This window comes from Haplochromis burtoni, unplaced genomic scaffold (genome assembly GCF_018398535.1).
Source record: "Haplochromis burtoni strain Fernald_Lab_line unplaced genomic scaffold, NCSU_Asbu1 Contig_66, whole genome shotgun sequence".
NCBI classification, from domain to species: Eukaryota; Metazoa; Chordata; class Actinopteri; order Cichliformes; family Cichlidae; genus Haplochromis; species Haplochromis burtoni.
Genome location: NW_024582427.1, coordinates 1541006 through 1562740, shown reverse-complemented (window position 1 = coordinate 1562740; position 21735 = coordinate 1541006). Strand labels below are relative to the sequence as shown.

The window sequence follows — 21735 nt, the reverse complement described above, 5'->3', positions numbered from 1 at the left end:
CCCCTCCCAGCCCCAGGCCTCATATGTAGGAGATAGGATGGCCGGGGATGGTATGAAGGCTTGGAGGGAAGCCCAAACACTGCTAAAATAACTCACTAGCCTTTTTCCCCCCTCCCCGCATCCTTTCTGTGAGCAAAGACAACACACACATACCTGTTTGATGAATAGGAGTTTCTGCCTGGTCTGCACTGAAAACACCTTGGAGTGACTCATTCTGAACACACAGACAAAGAAGAAGAAGAAGAGGTAGAAGAAAGCACGTAAATGTAAAAATGGGGAGTTTTTGTGTTCCCTGCATCAAAAACATTTGCTTACTCTTTAATACAAGGCCAGAGTTGTACTGAACAATGTTAGGGAGTTTTTTCCCCTTGAAGGATGTAAAAGGATAATGCCTTTGTGAATATTTTGCCCCCCTATTGCCCCCCTTTCAATCAGTGTCAGTGCTCTTCCCTGACAGCAAAATACATACCAGTCGGCAACCATCTGTCAACCACTGGGAGGGAATAATGCGTGTTTGCCAACCAGTTTTTGAACTGTTGCTGCCAGTCTGTGGGTAAAAGTGGTCACAAAGAGGTGTCCTAGTTTGCATGGAAGACAGAAAATGTTCATCTTCAAAGGAAAAACTGTGCTTTTCTGCTGCAGCCAACACGTTTCAAAAGGCACAACTTTTACTTTGATGTTAATGTGCTCCATTCCCGGTCTCAGAATTTGAACTCAATGCCATAGATGACTTTGCACCTAATTGGTTGTATTGTCAAATAGCATAATTCAAACACCACTCAATAGTTAAATTTTTGCCAGTGCAGTAATTTGCAAAAATATTGATCTGTAAAGTAGATATTTTAAGAAAAACTGCTGAAAAATGGCAGAACAATTGCAATACTCTGTAGTAATAAAAAAAAAAAAAAACAAGCTCGTTACTGAGATAGCACTTTGATTAGAAGTAGTAGGAGTATTTATTAGTATTTATATCTGTTATGTTGCATGCTGGGAACATTTTCTTCATCATAAACAAGGAGTACACAACAGTACGAAAGTGTCTTGCCTGCGGATGGTGACCTGTGCAGAGACAAGTGCAGAGGTAGAGGAGGGGTGGGGTGAGTGGGTAAGTGGCAGCTACCTTGTGACGGAGAGGAACGAATGAATTATGGGACTTTTGCATCAAGCCTGGTGGTACGGTTGCACAAAGTAAACTTCTTGGAAGGGAGTTTCCCTTTAAAATGCGTTCATTGGAAAAACAAGCTGGGTCTGAAACAAAGAGTAAACAAATGTAGATGAATAGGTGGACGACATGTTCTGTTTGGTGGGGCGAGGAGTGGTGAGTGAAAAGCAAAAAAGAAAAATGCTGTTTGACATCTTTTACTTTAGAGAAAGTTCACTGTCATTTCGTGCCAAGTGAAAATATCCACTGATGCACTCTTTATAATATGCCTTAGTCCAAAACAAAGCATATAGCAGTTGAAGGGAGACGTCTACAAGAAGATTTAGTGACAAATATGAAAATTCAGGGAAGAGAAGTTAAAACTGGGCAAATGACACGAATGCCTGTACAGTAAAGGCAAAAACAACTGAATAAACTCTTGCACAGTGGCCTTGCTATTCAACCATTTACAACACTTAAAGTCATGATCAGCTTTTACCTGAAATGAGACCGATGCTCAAGTGGGGAAAAATCTTTTTTGAACAAAGCCTACAGTATCTGTAAGAAGTCATGGGTGCTGCAATGTTTATCAAAGGACTCGGCTGTTGTCAAAAAGACAGATAGTCACCCTTTGTCAACATTATTTTACGTAATGACCCTCATTATTTATTTGGTGACTACAGTTGGACTGACCTAATGTAGGCTGCAAGCACGTTTCTCAAAGCTCTGACAACGGCATTCTCTCTAATGACGCATCCAGCGTTTCACCAGGACCATGCACTGCATGAGAATCCAAGCGTGAAACACACTAAAGCAACAACGGCTAAGCAAAAGCTTTACGTGACACTTTGAAGTGCATTTCATCAGGAGATTACCGACAGGAGGAGGAGGAGGGAAAAGAAGATTGCTCTGAATTTACTTCATGGTTTTCTGGCACACTATACACATAGAAAAAAGCACTGAAATCTAAATTAATGAAAGGAATTTGCCATTTCATACGGTTTCGCCCTGTCACTAGTCTTGTCATGGTAACTGATGCCGTGAGCAAACACACTCCCAACAAGCACGACATTAAAACTTAGATTCCTTCAGTTGTTAATGTTTTACACAGCTAAAGCTCATAAAACAATAGCAATAGCTCAAATGCCAAAGTATATGTATATGTACGTTGGTTTGAGTCCGTGCCGTATTATCTGCGTGCACGTCTGATTTCGGGTCAGATGTGACGCGCTGCACTGCAGTGCTTCATCACTGCACTGTGCAGCAGAGATGTTCGTCTGACCAGAAAACTCTGGTCTGAAGTGCGGAGCACGCTTTGATGTGAGCCTAATATGGCTTGTAAAAAGGGGGATCCTGCACTTTGAAGTGTTGCCTGACGCTGTCCAGACACAACTGCCTAAGTGTATGTGTGCATGTATGTGCAGAATTTGGGCTGTAGTAGGTCTGTGAATGTCATCCCAGACTTATAAAAAAGTGATGTAAACATTGGGAGAGAGGCCTAGATAGGAGAGAGGTCATGAAGGAGACTGCTGTCATAGACCAGGTTATTACGTTCTGCAGAGCATCCACTAATTCTTTTATTTAAATTTTTGTATATAATTGAACCGTTAGTGAATTACGAGCTGGTTTTCCACCAGAATTTAGGGCAGATTTAAAGAAAAAACTGCAAATGAAAAGCAGATTATGTACTTAATTGCTTTGCGCAAATTTTAGAAGTTGCTTCAGCAAGTTGGAGAGCTGCTGGAGGCAACTCTCAAATCAGCTACCATAAATCACTGCAAGAAGAAGAGGAAGAAATCAAGAAGGCTGCAATATAATGACACAATTAAACAGCAGTAAAACATTAAACATCAGCCACTTCTTAACATACCTGAGGAGTACATAATTGATGCTTTATTTAGTGCAAGTTTGTTTTTGTAGCACTTATTGCAGCATCACAATTTTCATATATTTTAGTCCAAATATTGAGAAAGAACAAGATGAAAATGGAGAATGCAGCAGCTGGATGAAATATACATTTCGACTTTGCACTGGTTTCTACGAGCACTATTAACTATTATTCTTGTTTTGTTCATCATTTTATGCTTTAAACTTAGCGTTTTCGCCCATGTAGAGATTAATTTTCTATTTTCAAATTGTTTGGTTTAAGTTTTCTCCCTCTGGACATCACTCAGTATTTCCAGATTGCATTAGAGTTAACTGGGTGATTGAGAAATTATCGCCACAACCCTAAAGCTAAGATAGTTGTGATAAGTTGTGATAAATAGATCATATTATAATATATGTGCCATTATAATATTGTTGGCAAAGTGATTTTTAAAGCATCAATCAAAATACCAATAACACTCAATCACTCTGATTGGGTATGGGGGCTATTGAGGGAAGTGGGAGAAAAGATGGAGAAACAAAAACACAATAAACAAAGAGTTTGTCTTTTAATTTGCACGTTCCTAAAATCACAATTAGATTTTTTTTATCGCACATAATCTAAATGCTATGTTGCATGTATGTATCTTTCCAAAAAGCAAACAGGCTTCATATCACAAAAACAGAAATCTATGTAATATTTTGTACATGTGTAAACATTAAACTTAAAAAATGTGTGACTGTCTTAATATATGATAGTTTGCAAAGACTTTATCTGACCAAACAAAGGTATTTTTTTTTACTATTTTATGGACCGAAAGGATCCTTTCACTATGTAATAAGCTCAAACAAAGATAAAGAGCTGTAAGGACAGACATAAAAACCCCGAAGACCTTCAGATAACACATTTAAAAGGGAGTTACTCAGCCTTGGCTCTTCACAGCCAAGTTATAGCACATATTAAAAGAGCTGTGACTTTGAATGTGTCCGGTATATCGACCAGTGTTAGTTGACAGCAATTATTAGAAGTAGAGAAAACACCTTTAGCTTGCAAAAAGTGCTAAAAATTCACTATGAAAAAAAAAATGTGAAGACTAAGAACATTAACATTAAGTTTTAGTCAGATTCTTGCAGGCAGGACCTGGGAGTTGGTATGTTTGGCAGGGTGTGGTGTATAGGAGCTGGGGGCTGGAGAGTATAGATCACAGTGCTAGTGAGGAGGAGGTCAGGGCCAGTGCAACTAACTCTTCTACTGATTGTTATGAAGGGCCATGTGTCAGCATCCATCTGACCACTTTATAACTCTTGCCTGTTCCCTGCGCCTCTCTGGCAAAAGGTCCTAATGCATTCTCTTTGACCTTGCTGGTGTAAATCAAATATCTGGCCTCAGATCTTGTCGAGCTGCATGGTGCTGTATATATGTGTGTGTGTGTGTGTGCGCAGGGATGTGTGTATAAGGGAAGTTATGTGGGCCTGAGTGACTTTCTTGAAAGAGATTTAAGAAAAGAAGGAAAGGAGAATACAGTTTTGTTACTGCTGCTCTCGAATGAGCTAACCAATCTAAAAATAGCAGATACCAGCAGCAGGAGTTATGCCAGAGGTAAACATGCATTCGGTCACATATATTTCCCATGTTAAAAATAAAAAGATAAGCCTTTGATATGATGAAAATCCTATGATGAGGTCTGAAATGGAAAGAACTCGATGGGGTTTGGGTGATGGTAATGGTTTGGATTAAAATAAGCACTTAGCAAGAGTTAGCAAGATTAATGCAATGATCTGTGCTAAAGGAAGTAATGCTGACAGTCGGTTTAAAATAGGTATAAAAAAACCCCAAACAAAACAGCCCGCTGCATTAAAGTGCAAAATAGCGTTGGCCACTCCACTGACCTCCATATTCCTGCACAGGCTTTTTGGCTCTGGAGCTATGTCACCAAACTTACTGCTTTGCTCCACATATCATTTATATATAGTCTTTTAAGAGTGCTGTCTTTTGGAAAATTGTTGATTGATTTGGCCTCATGCAACCACTTAATGGCGCTTACCAACAGAAGATACCCATTGTTCATCATACCAGTGAGGTCTTTTTAATAGGAGGTCTCCATGTTCGGTGAGGAAAAGCTTGCATATGTGTTATCTCAAATTATTCACTGGGAAAACTTCTAAAGATAAATAAAGCAATGCTGGCAATTGCGTTTCTATTGTGCTTATTTACACAGGCAGAAGTAAATAAAAGTTAGCGCTGACCTGTGATGGCCAGAGATGGCTAGTGATCAGAGCCAAACTCTGATCACTAGCCAATGTGTCAATGTAGGAGATGAGATACACACTGAATATTCAGATACACTGACACTATTTTATTAAATAAAAATGCATTGTGTACTCTTTATTTATATTAAAAAGGATACATCTGGTGGTTAGTACAATCACATCACAGCAAAAAAGCCCTGGGTTCAAATCCAACTGGCCAGATGGGACAATTCTGTTTGGAATCTGCTTGTTTTCTTCATTCTGCTACGACAAGGTCATAATTTGGCATAAGCAACATGAAAGCATGGATTCATCCAGCCTTGTATCAACAGTTCAGGCTGCTGCAGTGGTGTAATGATTTGGGTAATACTAACTCAGCATCATTTAAACTCCAAAGCCTACCTGACTGTTGCTTCTGCCCATGTCCATCCCTTTATTCCATCTTCTGTTAGCTCCTTCCAGCAGGATAACACAGGATGCCACAAAACTCAGATAGTCTCAAACTGATTTCTTGAACACGACAGTGAGTTCACGGTATTCAAATGGCCTCCGCAGTCACCAGATCTCGTTCAATACAGCACCTTTGGAATGTGGCTGAACAGGAGACTGACATCATCAATGTGCATCCAAAACACCTGCAGCAACTGTGTGATAACACCGTCTCAATATGGATGAAAGTCTCTGATGAATGTTTCCAGCACCTTGTTGAATCTGTGCTATCTGTGATTAATTACTGCACTTCTGAAGGCAAAGGGGTTAAAAAAAAGTCAGCAAAAATGGATGGTTTTTACCAACAAAATAGCAGACAGTCACAGGTCAGTGACAGAAACTAGCCAAGTTCCTGTCAAACTTGGCTAGTTTCTGCCCAAAGCTGACATCAGCTTCTGTCAGTGATGGACTTTTAATGTGGCGAGACATTAAATTTCCTGTGACACGGTTTCACTTTTTAATCAATCAACACCAAACACTTTGAGAAATGTACCGTGCAACCACATCAATGTCTGCAGCTCGGAGAAAATGGACTTTAACCGTTAGTCCAAGCAAAAAAGAACTGACATTTAGCCATGAAACCACAGATGGTTTTATCCTCAGATTAATATTTTTTAAGAAAAAGTACTGAGAGTATAAAAGTTTAAAAAAAAAAAGAAGAAGAAAGAAATGAGATCCCTTTAACAATGACTATCTTGCTGCCTTTGTGTTTTTTTTTAAACTACTACTTTGGCATTAACATACAATAAAAACACACTGTCTAAATCTAGAGTCAAATGTCTTGGTGCACTACTGGCCTGTGAGTTTGGGTGTGTCTTAAAATAACTCAAAGTAGATTTATACACTCCTGGACAAACATGTCATGCACGCAAAGCTCGCCTACTGAAATACATCACATACAGGATTTACTCCTAAAACAAGAAGGTATCACCGGATCCATCACAACAATGATGTGAAATAGGATAAACATATCAATAATAATAATAACAATGGCAACCTTTCTTTTGTGGATAGTTTCCATGTCATTATGTCTACGATTGCCAGAAACTCTGCTCTCAGCATTCCCAGCATTCCCATGTAGCTCTTGACCCCTGACAGCCTTAAATTATTAACATTCCCATATGGGCTTAAACCCCCTGATCGCCGCTTGCAGCTACACTTTTCATGTGTTTTTCATATTACCACAAGAATTGACACAGAAGATAAATATCTTATTCTTAATCAGGGCCTGTGTGTTTGCATTTTAGGCCTCTGACTTCCTGTTTATCTGTCTTGAAAGTCTCACAATCATGTACTAAATTTTACTTTTTGGAAAACTGCAGTCAGAAAACGCTTCATCTATCATGCCAAAGCCCTTGCAGTGTTCTCAGTGAGCACCTGAGGCCAATGGGGGGCAGTAGTTTGCCTCTTTCCACTGTAAAAACAGTGACTCAACTTTCTACTGCTGTCTTTGTATCCAGCACCACTGACAGCACACAGGGGCCAACTGCACAATGGGTTATGAATGAGCTCCCATTTATCACAATTAATCAGTGGGCCAAACCCATTAACTGTCAGCCGGAGGACGAGTTTGTCTTTGTAAGAATGACAGACTGCTTGACTGTTCAAATGCTTGAGACGGCCCCAGTCAGTCGAGGAAAAGGGGGTTTGAAACAGAGCTGGGATCTGTTTGTTTATGGGGTTTTTTGGGAAAAGTCACTCTTCTTTGTAGTTTCTTCAAAGAACCTTTAAAGATGTGTATTTTTTTAAAATTCTGAACAAAACCTGCTTTGTGATTTGATTAATCTGAAAACTACCTCTGCTTCATTTCAGAGCTCAAAAAAGCTTTTTAAAGTATATTTTGAGACACATATAGTCATTTTTCATGTACTGGTCCTTTTTACTCTAATGCTCCACTGCATTTTAGAAGAAAATATAGATTTTTTTTTTTTAGCATTTTTCCAGATTTCAGTTATGAGTTTATTTTTTTTTAAAAACAGGATAAAATGTGAAACAAAGTAGCCACTTAATGTAACAGGATATTAATTTGTGGCAATAAGCTCAATTTAAATACACAAAAACAACAAAAGGGCTAGAGTTAGAGTAAATCATGTAGAATGAGTTTTAATGTGAGTTTCATTTATTAAAGTCTATTAAGAGTTGCTAAAATAAAACTACCTGTGCTGAATTTTTGTAACTTTTTCCTTGAGTTTTATATATTTTGAGTTCTATATGATATATGTTTAGATTTACAGCACATGAGCATCATTACATTCAGTAAAGTTTTGCCTAAGAATTTTTAGTATGGCGTGACCATTATCCCAGACACTCTGAAAAAGGTGGGGTGAGGACATTACCATATCATTTTGCATGATTTTTGATTAAAAGTAGCATGGATTAAACACGCGAGCCAGTGTAGCACGTGCTCGGTCAATAGCCCGTTGGTAACGTCTTAAAAGAGGAAGTCGAATGATAAGTATTTTAATCAAGTTTGAAAGAATGTCTGTAACATGTCTGAGTGGCCGAACTCTCAAAGTCTTCCTCAAACAAAACTAAATCTATCTTCTTTTCTGTTTTTTTCTCCCCTCTTTTCTCCTCACTATTCTCCCTCCATAACAAACACCACATAATGATTTTGGGTATCTGGTAGATCAAGCAGGGTTATGCCAGCAGCTGTGTGGTGGTTGCTGGGTTGCCAAACCAAACAGAGGGGGGCTCTCAAAGTCACCTCTGCCCAAACATACACCTAATCCTTCCAGCACCGGCCAGATCACAACTCTCAAAATGCACAAGACAGTTTAAAAATAGAGAAGGAGGACAAAGGTCAAATCTACAGAGGGATTTAAGGCCTTATCATTATCACGGAACAGCAGAGCCGAGCTGCAGCCCTGAGAAAGTGCCTCTGTGTCTACCAGAGCTGGAGGCAAGACGGGAGGCCTGTGCATGACTAACAGCAGGCAGCAGGAGGAGAGACAAAGTAAATGTCCATACTGACCCAAGGCTTTTTTTCTTTCTTTTTTTTAAAACCAAGGTTAAAAATCCAACCTGTAATTTTGGGTAATATAATTACAAGTATCTTTACTTCTACTTTGTGTATTTTATAGAGTCAACACTAAAGGCCTACGGCTGCACCTTTAACCTCAAAAGAAGATCCTCAAAAGCTCTAAATGTCACATTTTTATGTTTGGCCTATCACATGTGCATATACAGCATAGGAACTTCAAGCTCACATGCAGACCTCAAATAAAATAATCATGAAAAGTTTGATAAACATACGCGCCTAAAGGTAGCTGTCTATCTACTCTAAAATAAAAAACTGTCAGAAAGCCTTCCTACTTGAGTGTACATTTAGAGGAAAAGCGTGAGGGCCTGCTTTTAACTCCAGGAAAATCCTTGGACAACATGAATGATAAAAATCTGGTTTTTTCTTACTGATCAAATGGAAAAATGCTGAATCTTAGTAACAAGGAAGCAGATGGCGGTCACGCAGTTGTGTCCTTGTGTGTGAACTTCATGTTATCAGCAATTGTCAGTATGAAGATCACTTCAGATCTGATGAAAAGCATTTGCACAGGCCATTGAGGAGTGGAGAGAGAACTCCCAGCAACCATATCAAATACAAGCAGTCAGGGTGGCTCAAGCACTGGCTCTGGGCTCAGGGAAGGGCTGCAGAGCTGCTGATGGATACACGATGGAAGAACACTAAATGAGCTTTATTGGTTTGTTACGTTTGTGTTTTTAGGAGAATCAGTTCTGTTTTAATATTCATATTAATTTGGGCAAAAACATTATACAAGAAATTCTCTGCATGTATTTTATATATGTAGTTTCAGTACTTTACACTTCAGTAAGTGCATTGTATTTGGAGTACATTCAAATGATGGGGAAAAAAGTAGTAAAATACACATTATGAAGTGAAAAGCAACTGAGCTAAGGTTACCTTGCTGCAAACGGAGAGAAAAAACATTTTCTGCATCAATCAGAACCTTTTCCCTCTTGATGACAGTGAAATCCCACATAGCCCCATTATGGTGAAGCTGCAGCACAACTTTACTCCAACCAGTTGAGGAATTTGATTAAAATTGTCTGGTTTTGTAACTAGTTGGCGAAAGTGACCACAGTGATATTAAATCAAAACCTATTGACATGTACTCATTTTTTTTAATGAAATCTCCAAATCTTTGGCACACCAGTCATAATTCTGCAAGGCTTTAGCCACACCATGAGCAGTTAGCAGCTGGTTTATTATCACCTTGTTGTAGCTTAGTGTGTATACATACACTGTATACAAAGTTATTACAGACATGAAAGCACTTAAGCCCACTGAAGGAAAAAGGGTGTTCAGAGGCTTGATAAAAAAAAATCTCAGTTATTTCAAGGGGAGTTGAGGGCTTTATTGTTAGCTTTTGGCCACAAAGCTGGAGTCAGAGATGCTTTAAAAGTAAAACTCCAAAGCTGACCTTTAGGCTTCAATCAAAAACAGACCTTTGGTTAAAAATGAAGGAGGAAAGAAGGAGGGGAGAAGAATTTACCGCCCTTTAAGACAAAAAAGAAGCAGAAGAAGAAAGAGACTTGGCTCTGTGTGAGAAAGACATCATGAGGTTTGTTCAGAAACAAAAAGAAGTGAGCTGAGCTGATGGAGATTTAAACCTGCAGCAGAAACCTCAGCACTAATAACTGATCATTTTACTGCATTGTTTAAAAAGAGAGAGAAAAAGAACGAAAAAAGAAAAGCGTTCATGTCAGCAGTCTATTTGGTTTAATTACACTTATTTTAACTTCCTGCTCAGCTTTTGAACTAAAACGCCAAACACGTTTAATTTGACATGGCACTAATAAACAGACCACTGGTTAACCCATGCATGCAGTCTACCCACAGATGCTGTTAACTTTTCCACGACAGCCTTTATTGGGAGCCACCACTAAAAGCTGAAAATTATTTTGTGCAAGAAACGGCGATTAGCGACGATCCGTGTGCGTCTTCATTCATTTTAATATCGCGACAAGTGAATTTTCCCTCTTTGAAATAAAAAGCCACGAGCAACGCCAAACGACTAAAAGTCTTATGAGCTAATTTGCTCGGAATAAAAATCGGTTTTCCACGGATGATTCAAACAGGCAGACAGGCAGAGAAATCCGACGTTAATTGAACCTCGTTGACATTTCACTCCGCTTGTTAATATTCATTAAAACACGAGCAAAAACCTTTAATCAAAAGGAAACGTCGACAAGAGACGCTTTTTATTGAACCAGAGAAGGCATCGGGGTTAAAAATACAATTAGGATGACGTTTAGACAAAGTGGAGGAATTTAAGGGGATTAAAGCCAAAATAAGAGTTTTTCTTTTATTAATGAATAAAACAAACAAACTGTGACACACGTTGGCAGATTCAGGCTCAACTAAACGTGATTCATCATAGAAATATAAAAAGGGACATTTACTGTTTCATTTTGTCAGTTACGGTTGAAATATTTCTCAAAAGTCCCTCACCAAATCCAACTGTAACTGTAAGTAAACAAATCGTTTTTTATAACGCTTTCTTATAGGCTACCATATTTCTAATCTAAGGAAAAATATCTAAAGGAATTTTAAAAAACTAAACATCAAAAAAATATACACAGCGTAAAATTTATCTGGCCTTAAAAAGTGCTGCGTGGTTTATTTATTTTATTTTATAAAATATGTGGGCATTCGTGTATTTATATTTCTTCCTGAAAAAAAGGAACTAATGCTTCTTATTTCATACACACTCTTAGAAAATTAGGCTACTTAAACCTTGTCACTTTAAATGTCCACCTCCCCTCTCCAATTAAAGAACCGGAAACACAAAAGGACGGGAAGATAAGCAAAATAAACATTGCTTGCATCTCTAATCGTATTCTAAAATATTACAAATGAAGCTCCTTATTTACCAGGAGCAGAAAAATACCCCACTTAACGAAAATAATACTGGGAGAACATAATCCCGCACTTCAGTGTTTCTGACCCCAAAAAAGGCAGAAAAGAAGTCCCAGAGTGCACCGCGGAGGATATAACGCGTCACAAGATGAAACCGTTTCGTTGTTTTGGTTCTCACAAAAAGAAGAGGAGAGAGATTATGATCCGAAAACATGAGGCCAGAAGAGCAAGGAAGATAAAAAGAGTGCAAATATCAGAAGTGATCATCTAACAGAAGCCAGAGGAGGCAGCAAATGTCACCTGATCTGATGGACACGGATCGATTTCCAGGCTTTAAACCTCAGTCTCCAGCTGAGGACGCATTATAGACATGAATCATCCCTTGGTGTATGCGTGCGCGCGTGTCATCGAATATTTGTCTTCCTGAAGGGAATTCAAGTATCTCAACTCATGGTCTTAATGCTTGAAATTATTCTTAGGTCACTGCGCTTTAAAGTCTGAAATATGTACGTGGATGCCCGCTCTTTTAATTAGACCCAATATATCTGCTAGGGTATCTATAATTTCAGAGCAAATCATGTTGTCTCTTTTTTTTGTAGCCTGTCTGATCTCGAGAACTTTCAAAAACACTTTTAAACGTGCATTTGTTTATTTATTTATTGAGCTAAATCAAATTAAATACATTAGTATGAATGATTTGCAATTTAGGCCGTTTTTATTAGAAATGCATCAAATACCAAAATGTAACATCATTTTTAGTGTTTATAACACCAATGTATATTTTAGTGTAACATCACTGCACCATGCAGTGACATTTATGTAGTCTCTTCTTTAATTGTTTATTATTTTAAATCTATTTTCATATACTTATATAAAAAGTGAATTAAAAAAATTTGAAAGCTGCTCTGAACTGACCCGACGTGCAACTCTACTTGTGCTGCAAGTACAATCTTTTATTGTTCAGGCTTTCATAAAAATGCAGACAGCAAGAAATGGCTGTAAATCCCTTTGCTTCAGCAGTGAAAATTACTAGGAAACATGAATTTAAAGGAGATAATGCTAAAAAACAGAACAAAGAAAACCTTTTAAAAACCAAACAGCACGCTTTACAGAGCAAAGGGCTGAAACAAAAACAACAAACAAATAAAAAGAAGAATTTCAATGATGTAATAAGGACTTTAAATTTATACTGAAGTCTCCCACTATGTTAGAGCACAGTCTTACCTCCAAACAGGCAGACAGAGTGCTTTATAATAGAGTCCTTACTGTCTTATAAACCCTGCCAGGCTGTTCGCTGGGCCAGCAGAGCCATAAGCCCCTCACACACACACACACACACACACACACACACACACACACACACACACACACACACACACACACACAAAGCTCTGCCTGCCTTCTATAGGAGGCTTGTGCAGCAGATGTGGGGTCAGCGCTGCAGGGCCTTACATAAGGCCTTGACTGAGCCGAGCTGATCTTTTATAGCACTAAAGCCTCAACCTGGATCCTTTAATATTGTTTAATTAGTTTTCAATTAAAGCAATAATTACAAATGAATTCAGTTCAACCAAATAGTCCTAATAAGATTCATTAAAAAAACCTTAAAGATTAGCAGATGTGGTTGTGGAGATAGGAAAAAGACAATAGACGTGCAAAAAACTTTGCATGTAGAGCGGAAACATGTCATCCGAAGCGTGTTTGTGCATTTTAACTTGATTACCTTTTTTATGTGAGCATATAAAAATTGAATCCTTCACAGCTTTGGAATACCAGGACCGAAAACCTCATGTTTCACTTATGTCAGTACTGGTCCGAACCCTTTTAAGGCCATTATGCAGGTTTTTGTGTGTTTTTCTGTTGTTTTTGTTTTATTTTTGTATTGAATTTGCTGAGCCAGGAAGACATTAAAAATGACTATAACATCTTGAAATGTGTTTTTAAATATGTAAACTTCCCCAAACCAATTAATCAAAAAAATAAATAAATACAGGACCCAGCAAAAATGTACACGTTGATTAGGTTTTTTTCTCTGACCCCATGGTTGCTAACGAGCCACTGAGTTTACTCATCTTGCTTTTTTGTTGTTTTATGGTCTAAAGTAAAGGATTAGCATTAGTTAGAAAAGTAACCATGGCAGCATAATTACAAGCAAGTGTTGAATTGTATTGTTTATCCAAAAGTGCACCAGTTTCCAAAACATGTTGCCATTCCTACCTGACTCTTAGTGGTGAGGCAAAGCCTTCAGTGTGTCTGGCTCAGGCGGTGGGGCATTTGAGATCACAGCTGCTGCAGAGCCGGGGGGAAGGCACCCAGCTAATGCAGCCAATTAAAGCCTAATCCAGTGATGAAGCATTGTCTCAGGAAGATAACTGAGCTGCTAAGTGGCACTGCTAATGACAAGGGAGAGGTGAAGATCACTGCTGGATAATGCTGAACACCCTGTCTTTGTGGAACACAATCAAATGAAAACAGTGTGATAGCGAGAAAACAGAGGTAGAGGTCTGGAGAACACAGCTGGATGTAACTAACAGGAAGCATGAAATCTGACAAATTTGCCAAAATGTGCCTTTTGGCAGCGCACTCAACGACAAACCTAGAAACTGCTTTGTCCTAATAAGACTAAATCTTATTTTGACACAGGATACTTCACCGTGTCATAGCTGATTTTTTTAGGCTGAAATCCTTTCAGTCAGAGTTTTGGCTGCCTTAGTTAGGAGTAGGATACAGGTAAACTGGTTTACTTTCCCAGGCATGACTTGTTTAATTACTAAATAAAAAGTAACATATGTAATTAATTGTTTTTGTATATAACACAAGCAAGCTTGTATTATGTGCAAAACCATTACTCGATATCCAAAAAAACTCTAAAAGGAGGCCGTGCACACGTGCAATTATGCAGCTAGGAGAGCTGAAGCATGCTCCACTTTTAGTGTAATCTTGCTTCTTTTGTGAGGTAGCTACACAACATTTTCTGCACTCCAGCTGCACTCCAGGAAATTAATTGCTCCTGAACCAGTAACACAATTTACAAGAGCGCACAAACACACATGAAGGATCTGAACCATCACGCACAACTTTTTGAAAACTCAGCTACAAAAAAGTACTGCAGAGAAAAGCATACACACTGACCTCCTCCAAAACATCAACACACCACACAGCCCGTACTACTGTGTTAATTCAGCAGGCTTCCTCAGGCTTAAGCCAACATTGTCGTGCAGATTAAAACGTTATGGTGTTTAGATGCAAAAACAAGATTAGCGGCAACTTCATCCACACCTTCTTGCTGGTGCAGAACACACAAGCAGCGTCAGAGAGCTCCATTTAGACAGTGAGGCTGCCGCAACCAAATATTTGACTGTAATTTTAAGGTAACAGCATGAATGTAGGGCAGAAGCTGTGGTGTGGTAACATGAGCTACTAGCCAACATTAAATGGAAAAAAATACCTTTAAGTTAGATTTAAAATGACTAAATATTGTGTGATGTTTTCATGAATTAGATAAACTGCTACCAATTAAACGTTTGTTGACTGCATGAATGCAGCATAATGGAGAAAAGAGTCCAGTATTTTATTTCTTTGTCCTTAAGCTGAGGCTGAATTCTTTATTCTTGGTTAAACTAAACCTGCTACAGCGCAAAGAAGAAAACACTCTGGATAAACATATCTATGTAGCTCGTTACGCATTATTCATAATTACAACTTTACCTTAACTTAGTTCATTTAGAAAAAGACGTCCGAGCCTCTGAAAAACATGCATTTCAATCTACAAAGGCAGCTGGGTAACTTAGATGTTGAGCGTACAAAACATTTTAAAATAATATTTCAGCCATACCTTCTAAAATATGAAACAATCCTGCGCAGATTAACTGCATTGCTACTGTAATTGCAGTAAATCACAAATTTTTGCACAAATACGAAACATACATCTGAAGTTTTCTGCTCTCCTCTCTCCGTGTCTGTTTTCTTTTATTTCTGGGGGGTTTTCACATTTCATTTGTCTGCACACAGAGAATATCCATGTACAGTTTATCTGATGACGTTATGCTTGAGTAGGTAGTGTTGTGCATGGTTTTTATAGTTGCCAGGAAGCTCATATGCTACATACAAAAGTTCATATGTTCCTTTAATATTTAAGTAAACTTATCACGTTTACTTAACTTTCAACCCAACTTAATAAAATCTAATAAAGTATATTGCCAATTAACTGCATAAAGAGTGAGATCTGGAAAAACTGATGTTTGATGTGATTTAGATTCTTGATCTTATCCCTTTGTTAACTGTTTCAGGTTGCTGTGTCCTTCCTGCTGTTTCCTACCCGAGGGGGTTAATCCTGCTTGAAATACATCTACTGTGTCAACTTTCTCTCTGTGTGTTGTTGGCAATCTGTTTAAGAACTAATATTTTAACCTGCAGAGAGAAACACCCCACCCCGCTCAAAAAAATGAGTGGATTCTCCCTTTAAACATGTAACACAAGCTCAGTAATCAGCCCTCCAAGTGCTTACAGGCGTAGCACTGTACAATCAACTGAAATTTGTAGGAACGGAAAGCCCTGGCAGGGCCCAAGCACCTGAGATCATGTCTGTTTTATTGGGGGATAAATGTTGCCATTGACATTGTGGAGGGGGGAAAACTGAGCGTGGTCGCACAACTCTAATTGGCTGTATTAACATCATCATTGCTGAATGCCCGCTCCTCCTACTCTGGCTCCAATTCCTGAGATTTCATTGGTTAAATCAGCATTCCAGTGCAATTTACAAGCTACCTCAGGGATATTTTTTTCCCTCTCCCTCCTTTACTAGTTTTTTTTTCTTCTCTCTGCCAGGGCCTAACAAGCGTCATTGTGTGCATGCATGCATGCATGTCTTTGTGTCCTGTGTTAGCTCTAACTGTTTGCTAAATACAAAGAGGCTTAAAGCAGTGGAAGATTTGAGTGCAACCAAGCCCACTGCGCAAAGTGTCGTTGGAGTGACGTCTTTATAAGTCATTTTTGGACGTACAGTTTGGGTCCAGTGAAGGGGTTGTTTTGCAACGCCAGGCGACGTCTTTTTTTCGATGTCTATTACACTTCTAGTGTTGATGTCCATAGGACCTCCGTGTACGGGCTATTTATAGTCCAAATGTGGTTGTTGTGGACATCTTTTCAAGGTTAAACTTTTTATACTGCTTCCACATGTACAGGCTCTGAAGTCCCCGGTTACTAGAGGGTGGAGATGATGTTTTCTGTGCAGAAACAGTTTAGTTTGAAGGAATCTCAAAGGTGGCGCGAGCTCTCGACTTCAAACAAAAGTGAGCAGCTGCACAGGGGATTTGGAGCAGAAATGTCCTGAGCTTCGCACAGACAGTTTGCAAAATGTGCACATCAACAAAGACTGTCGAGCAGATAGTCCAGTTCTTACATAGCCACTTGCACAAACTTCTCACACTTTCCCGCTACCAATCACAAACACACTCACTTCCTCTTACACAGCTCTTCACAATAAAACAGGAGACCAACCTCACTAAAACAAAAACAAACATATATTGCAAATGTTATGTTAAACTTTTTAAACACATTGTTCTCCTTTTAACACGAATTCCCATTTTTTTCTACATACTTTAACCATTATTATTTGACATTTAACATGGATTTCAATGTTTTTAATATTTCATAAAATCTTAATAAATGTTTAATCTGATTACACGCACATAAGTCTAATAATTAAAATAAATAAACCAGTTAAAGAAAAACAGGAAAATTTAAAATAGCAAACAAAACAAAACAAAAAAAACCCCACATGTACTGAATAAATCAACAGGCTAACACATAATAAATCATGTTTGTTTATAAATAATCCATATTTATATCTATCATATTGATTACAACAATGTTTAAACATCCAAAGTTTAAATATTGAACATCATATTTATGTCCATGTTGGGCCATAGTTGGACGTCCAAATTGTGGACCTAGACGCTGTACAGATGGACTGACAGGCCCAATATAGACATGAGTTCTAAATCTACCTGCATTTCTGTTATCCATAGATACATTTCAGGCTACAGGGTAAGCCACAGCTGCAGCACAGAATTACCACAGTATTATAAATCAATAGTATGCAATTAACAGGGATTTGTACAAATAATCAAAAAATGCTTTATTTTTTTTATGATAAATTAGCTAACAGAGGAAAGGTTTTTTCAGATCTTAGAGGTTTGTTATTTGTCACATTTTCCCCCCATACAATCTGTGGTTATTTGTTGTTCTGTGGTTGCGGATGATCCCATTGAAAGGTGTTAAGGGTTCAATATTGAGGAAGGGTACAAGAGGTGATCGAAGAATAACCACACTGATCCGGCCGGGTGAAGTCAAACGATGATTTTAATGAATACACGCGTGGGAAGACCATTCTGTACACAGACAGCAATTGATCTTCAACTTAATTAAAGCATAAACAGATTTTTATAGCATCAGGGCTTGATTTACTGACGCCCCTTCAACGTCACAGATACATTTTATACATAGATCAGATCAACACCACAATGACTTTTCACCCAATTTGAAAGAACATCATTTTCTATTTTCATGGCTGGCCCTTCCTGTCCACCTTTCAATTCTCGTCTTGTTCCTCTTCTTGCCGAGACAATGAGGACCGGTTCCTCTTCTACCGAGATAATTTTGCAGTTAGAACCAGACATGACCTAGCCTCTCTTCTATAAATAATTCTACCTCATGTGTGTGTGTGTGTTGACCTCACATGCTCCTTGTGTCGCCTCTTCACCTACTAACTGTCTCTTGTCCTTAAACGCTCTTTCTCAATTCGCCTGTTGTACTTCTGACCTTTCACCAGGACAGAGGCTCACTGAGACTATGTGTATGTCTTCTTACTAAATAAATGTTTTAAATGTTTTAACCAAGAACCTCTACTAAAAGCTTAATATGAAAATATGAAGCATATAAAAGATATTAAAATAACCTGATATAAATGTATTGTAAGCCTGTATTGCAATTCCTTCTATGTTCTAGTTTTATTCAACATGTATCACCTGGACAGTCGCGCCTGGTGAAGCTTCAAACCTTTAAAGAACCTGAACATCAACTCAAATAAGCACAGATATGCAATATGTATAAAATAGTTATACCTGCACCTGAAATACAAAGTTAACATGATAACTGTATGCATAACATCTTAAGGCCTTCTTAAAGCTATCTGTTACATTATTAAAGCGACGATCATACTGCAGATTATGTCATGCGGGTAAAATACTTTTTGTTCATCCCCACAAAGGCTAATCTTGGAGATGCTGGCACCTTATGGCACTTTATATAACAGAGTTGTCAATGTAGGCTTCTTTATAATGGATGTGTAATGACAGCCGGTTGGTAAGTAGAGCAACGTGTCTGCCATTTTAGCATATTCAAAGTTTTGCGTAGTGATCTCCTTATGGTAAAGTCCAGCACAGATGAAAACCTAAGCGGGTTAGTGGGCAAACAGGTACAAAAGCGGAACAACCCATCAACAGACTAAGACAGACAGAAACCGTCCACCCAGCTCCCAGTTAATGCTGACAGTTCACAAATGTGCAGACACACCTCGTTAGATCTCCGCTGGTGTTCATTTGCGCAACTCTCCACCTACGCAATGAGTAGGATTATGGGAATTCGATCGAGTGCGTAGCCCCGCTGTATGTGCAGGCTGAGTATGGACTGGGTGATGAGCAGAAATCTAACAAACAATGGGTGTGTTCATGGGCATTTTTTGTAACTGATTATTATGCAGCATACAGGATATTAGCTCATCCCCAACACCGACCACTAATTTATTAACACCAGGCTGACTTCTGTATTCTCAGCAGCAGGCTCCAAAGAGATAAAAGGTCCCACATGAGTATTCAACGTTTCTGCTTGTTCTATATATTTTTCTTCCTAAACCTAACCCAGTCGCAGTAGACAGCATAAAATAGAAGGGCATGTGTCTGCGGAGCAATGCAAAGCTCTTTAGTAATAAAGTATTTCCAACATGTTACTAACGCAATACCATTGCAGTAGCATGCTGGAGCCTTTGCCTCCATTCCTCTCTCACTAACTAACACCTACTCTCTCACATAGTAACATGAAAGATCAAGAAGCTTTGTGGGTCCTCTGTTTCATCCAAACCATCTCTAATCCCTGCGCAGGGATTGATCTCGTAAGGGGTGGGGGAGAGATCTTGTGGGTGATGGCTTCCCTCAGGTGCACTGAGGGAGCAAAGGCCTAATTGGGACCTTTAAAGCTAGTCAGTCCAGAATGACAGCTATTCTTTGGAAATCTGTCATAACATATTTAAGTTTAATTTGGGTCCAATTATGTGAGTTTCCTCTTGGAATTATTTTTATCAACATTATTTAATATTTCATAAAATTTCTAGTCTGACGACAGGCAGACAGATAAATGGCACCGAAAACATTCAACCGCCTCCGCTCTCGTCTTAGAGGTTGGATTGCAAAAGGACAGTTTTACAGCACACACCAGAACAAATCTTATGTTCTAATATTCCAGATGTCAAATCCTGTTTTCCATACTTCATCTTGAATTCGGGAATTGATCTGATTGAAGTGGAATCAGATCATTCTGGATCAGCTTGCATGTACATAGTGCATGTATAGGTTTTGTATAAAAACCAGTTACATCTTAAGCAGCTATCTACATGAGATATAGAAACGATAAAATGGACAGTGAGACATCTGTTGACGTGTCTAAGGGGTTGTTAGTTTTTTCAAGGCAGCTGCACAAAGTGAAAGCTTATTGTGTGGGTTCTGTGTCTTAATTGAGAACTGGCAAAATAAAGATGTTTTTGTCAGTGCTAAAGTAAACACAGTTGGGTGATAAACATTGATGTTTGATCCAGAATCAAAATCTCTGGTTTTGGCAGTGTGACTAGAAACTGTAAACCAAAAAAAGAAAAAGGAAGTGAAGGAAATGACAGCCACATGAAAGACAAACAAGAGAGAGCCAGTAAAGCTATAAAGATATAGAAAAGTAAACTGAAAAATAATCTTGGTGTATTAACCACATTAAAAAATAGTTCAAGTTATGTTGTATGAATTATGAGGAAAATAATGCTCATCGTGGTACAGTCTTGATTTCATAAGCTGCTGCTGTGTGTGTGACAGATGGTTCTCGGTGTGACGACTGTCGGGATGACTCAGCATTCATCCATTAAAGGATTAGATATTCTGCAGATCAAAGCTTCAGCAGAAAAGCTCGTCTGCTCCAGTACGTCGCCTTTCTTGCCTCATTGTTTTACGGTGCATTAGAAATAAAGCTAATCCAGCTCAATTACCCAAACAATATAAAACAAGAAGTACACTAACAACGCTGTAAATGATTATCTTGTACAAATTACTTTCATATACTAATTTATAATCATGTATTTGCTACATGAAATGTATCTTGGGATAAATGTAATCATCACTGAACTTCAGGATCTTCATCTGTCGACTAAATACATAAATATTTGTGACAAATGTGAAGGTTTCTGCAATAAATTATCATGTGCTACTGCCAGATTCCTGCATGCATGTCACTGACATGAATTTTATTTTACAACAACTTTACTACAACTATTTATAGTAACTCTATCACTTCTCATCCTCCTAAGTGTTCATATGTGGAATTAACCAGCAGGGACGTAAAGTGTTTCAGCCCATACTGTTCAGTACCCGACTCTTCTGATATGAAGCCATGCTGTTGTAATAGCTTCGACATATCAATCCCTGAAAACATGAAATCTCGATGGGAGCATATGTTTCATAGAATTTTTAGTTTTCCACTTTGCCTCAGTCCTTTGTAGATGAGCTTTGGTCCAGAGAAGACCATCTCACTTTCCCTTTTCAGGGTCGTATGGTTGTCATAAGATGAGAGGAGGGGTATATCCTGGACAGGTCACAAGTCCATTACATGGCTAACACAGAGACACAGACAACCACATTCAGAGCTCACATGCATGTCTTTAGAACAGACAGGGGCACACAGAGAACATCAACACACTGTAAGAACAAAGCAGCCCCCACCTTGTGAACATTTTTCAAAAAGCTGTTAAAAATGTTGATTGTCTTAGTCAGAAAATATTGTGCAGCACATTGTGACT

General features: G+C 38.5%; 1 long non-coding RNA gene across 3 annotated transcripts in view; it reads right to left on the bottom strand.

Annotated features, from left to right (window-relative positions):
- LOC121814610 overlaps nucleotides 1–21735 on the bottom strand; it is a 73205-nt gene that overhangs the window by 5168 nt on the left and 46302 nt on the right. The window contains exons 1-2 of one of the 3 annotated variants that reach the window (XR_006054471.1): nucleotides 5660–7665; nucleotides 154–5521 (exon numbers count right to left, since the gene is read on the bottom strand). This is a non-coding gene — a long non-coding RNA (uncharacterized LOC121814610). Of the gene's footprint in view, nucleotides 1–153; nucleotides 5522–5659; nucleotides 7666–21735 lie in introns of those variants that run through there. The other 2 variants (XR_006054470.1, XR_006054472.1) reach the window with 2 other exon arrangements.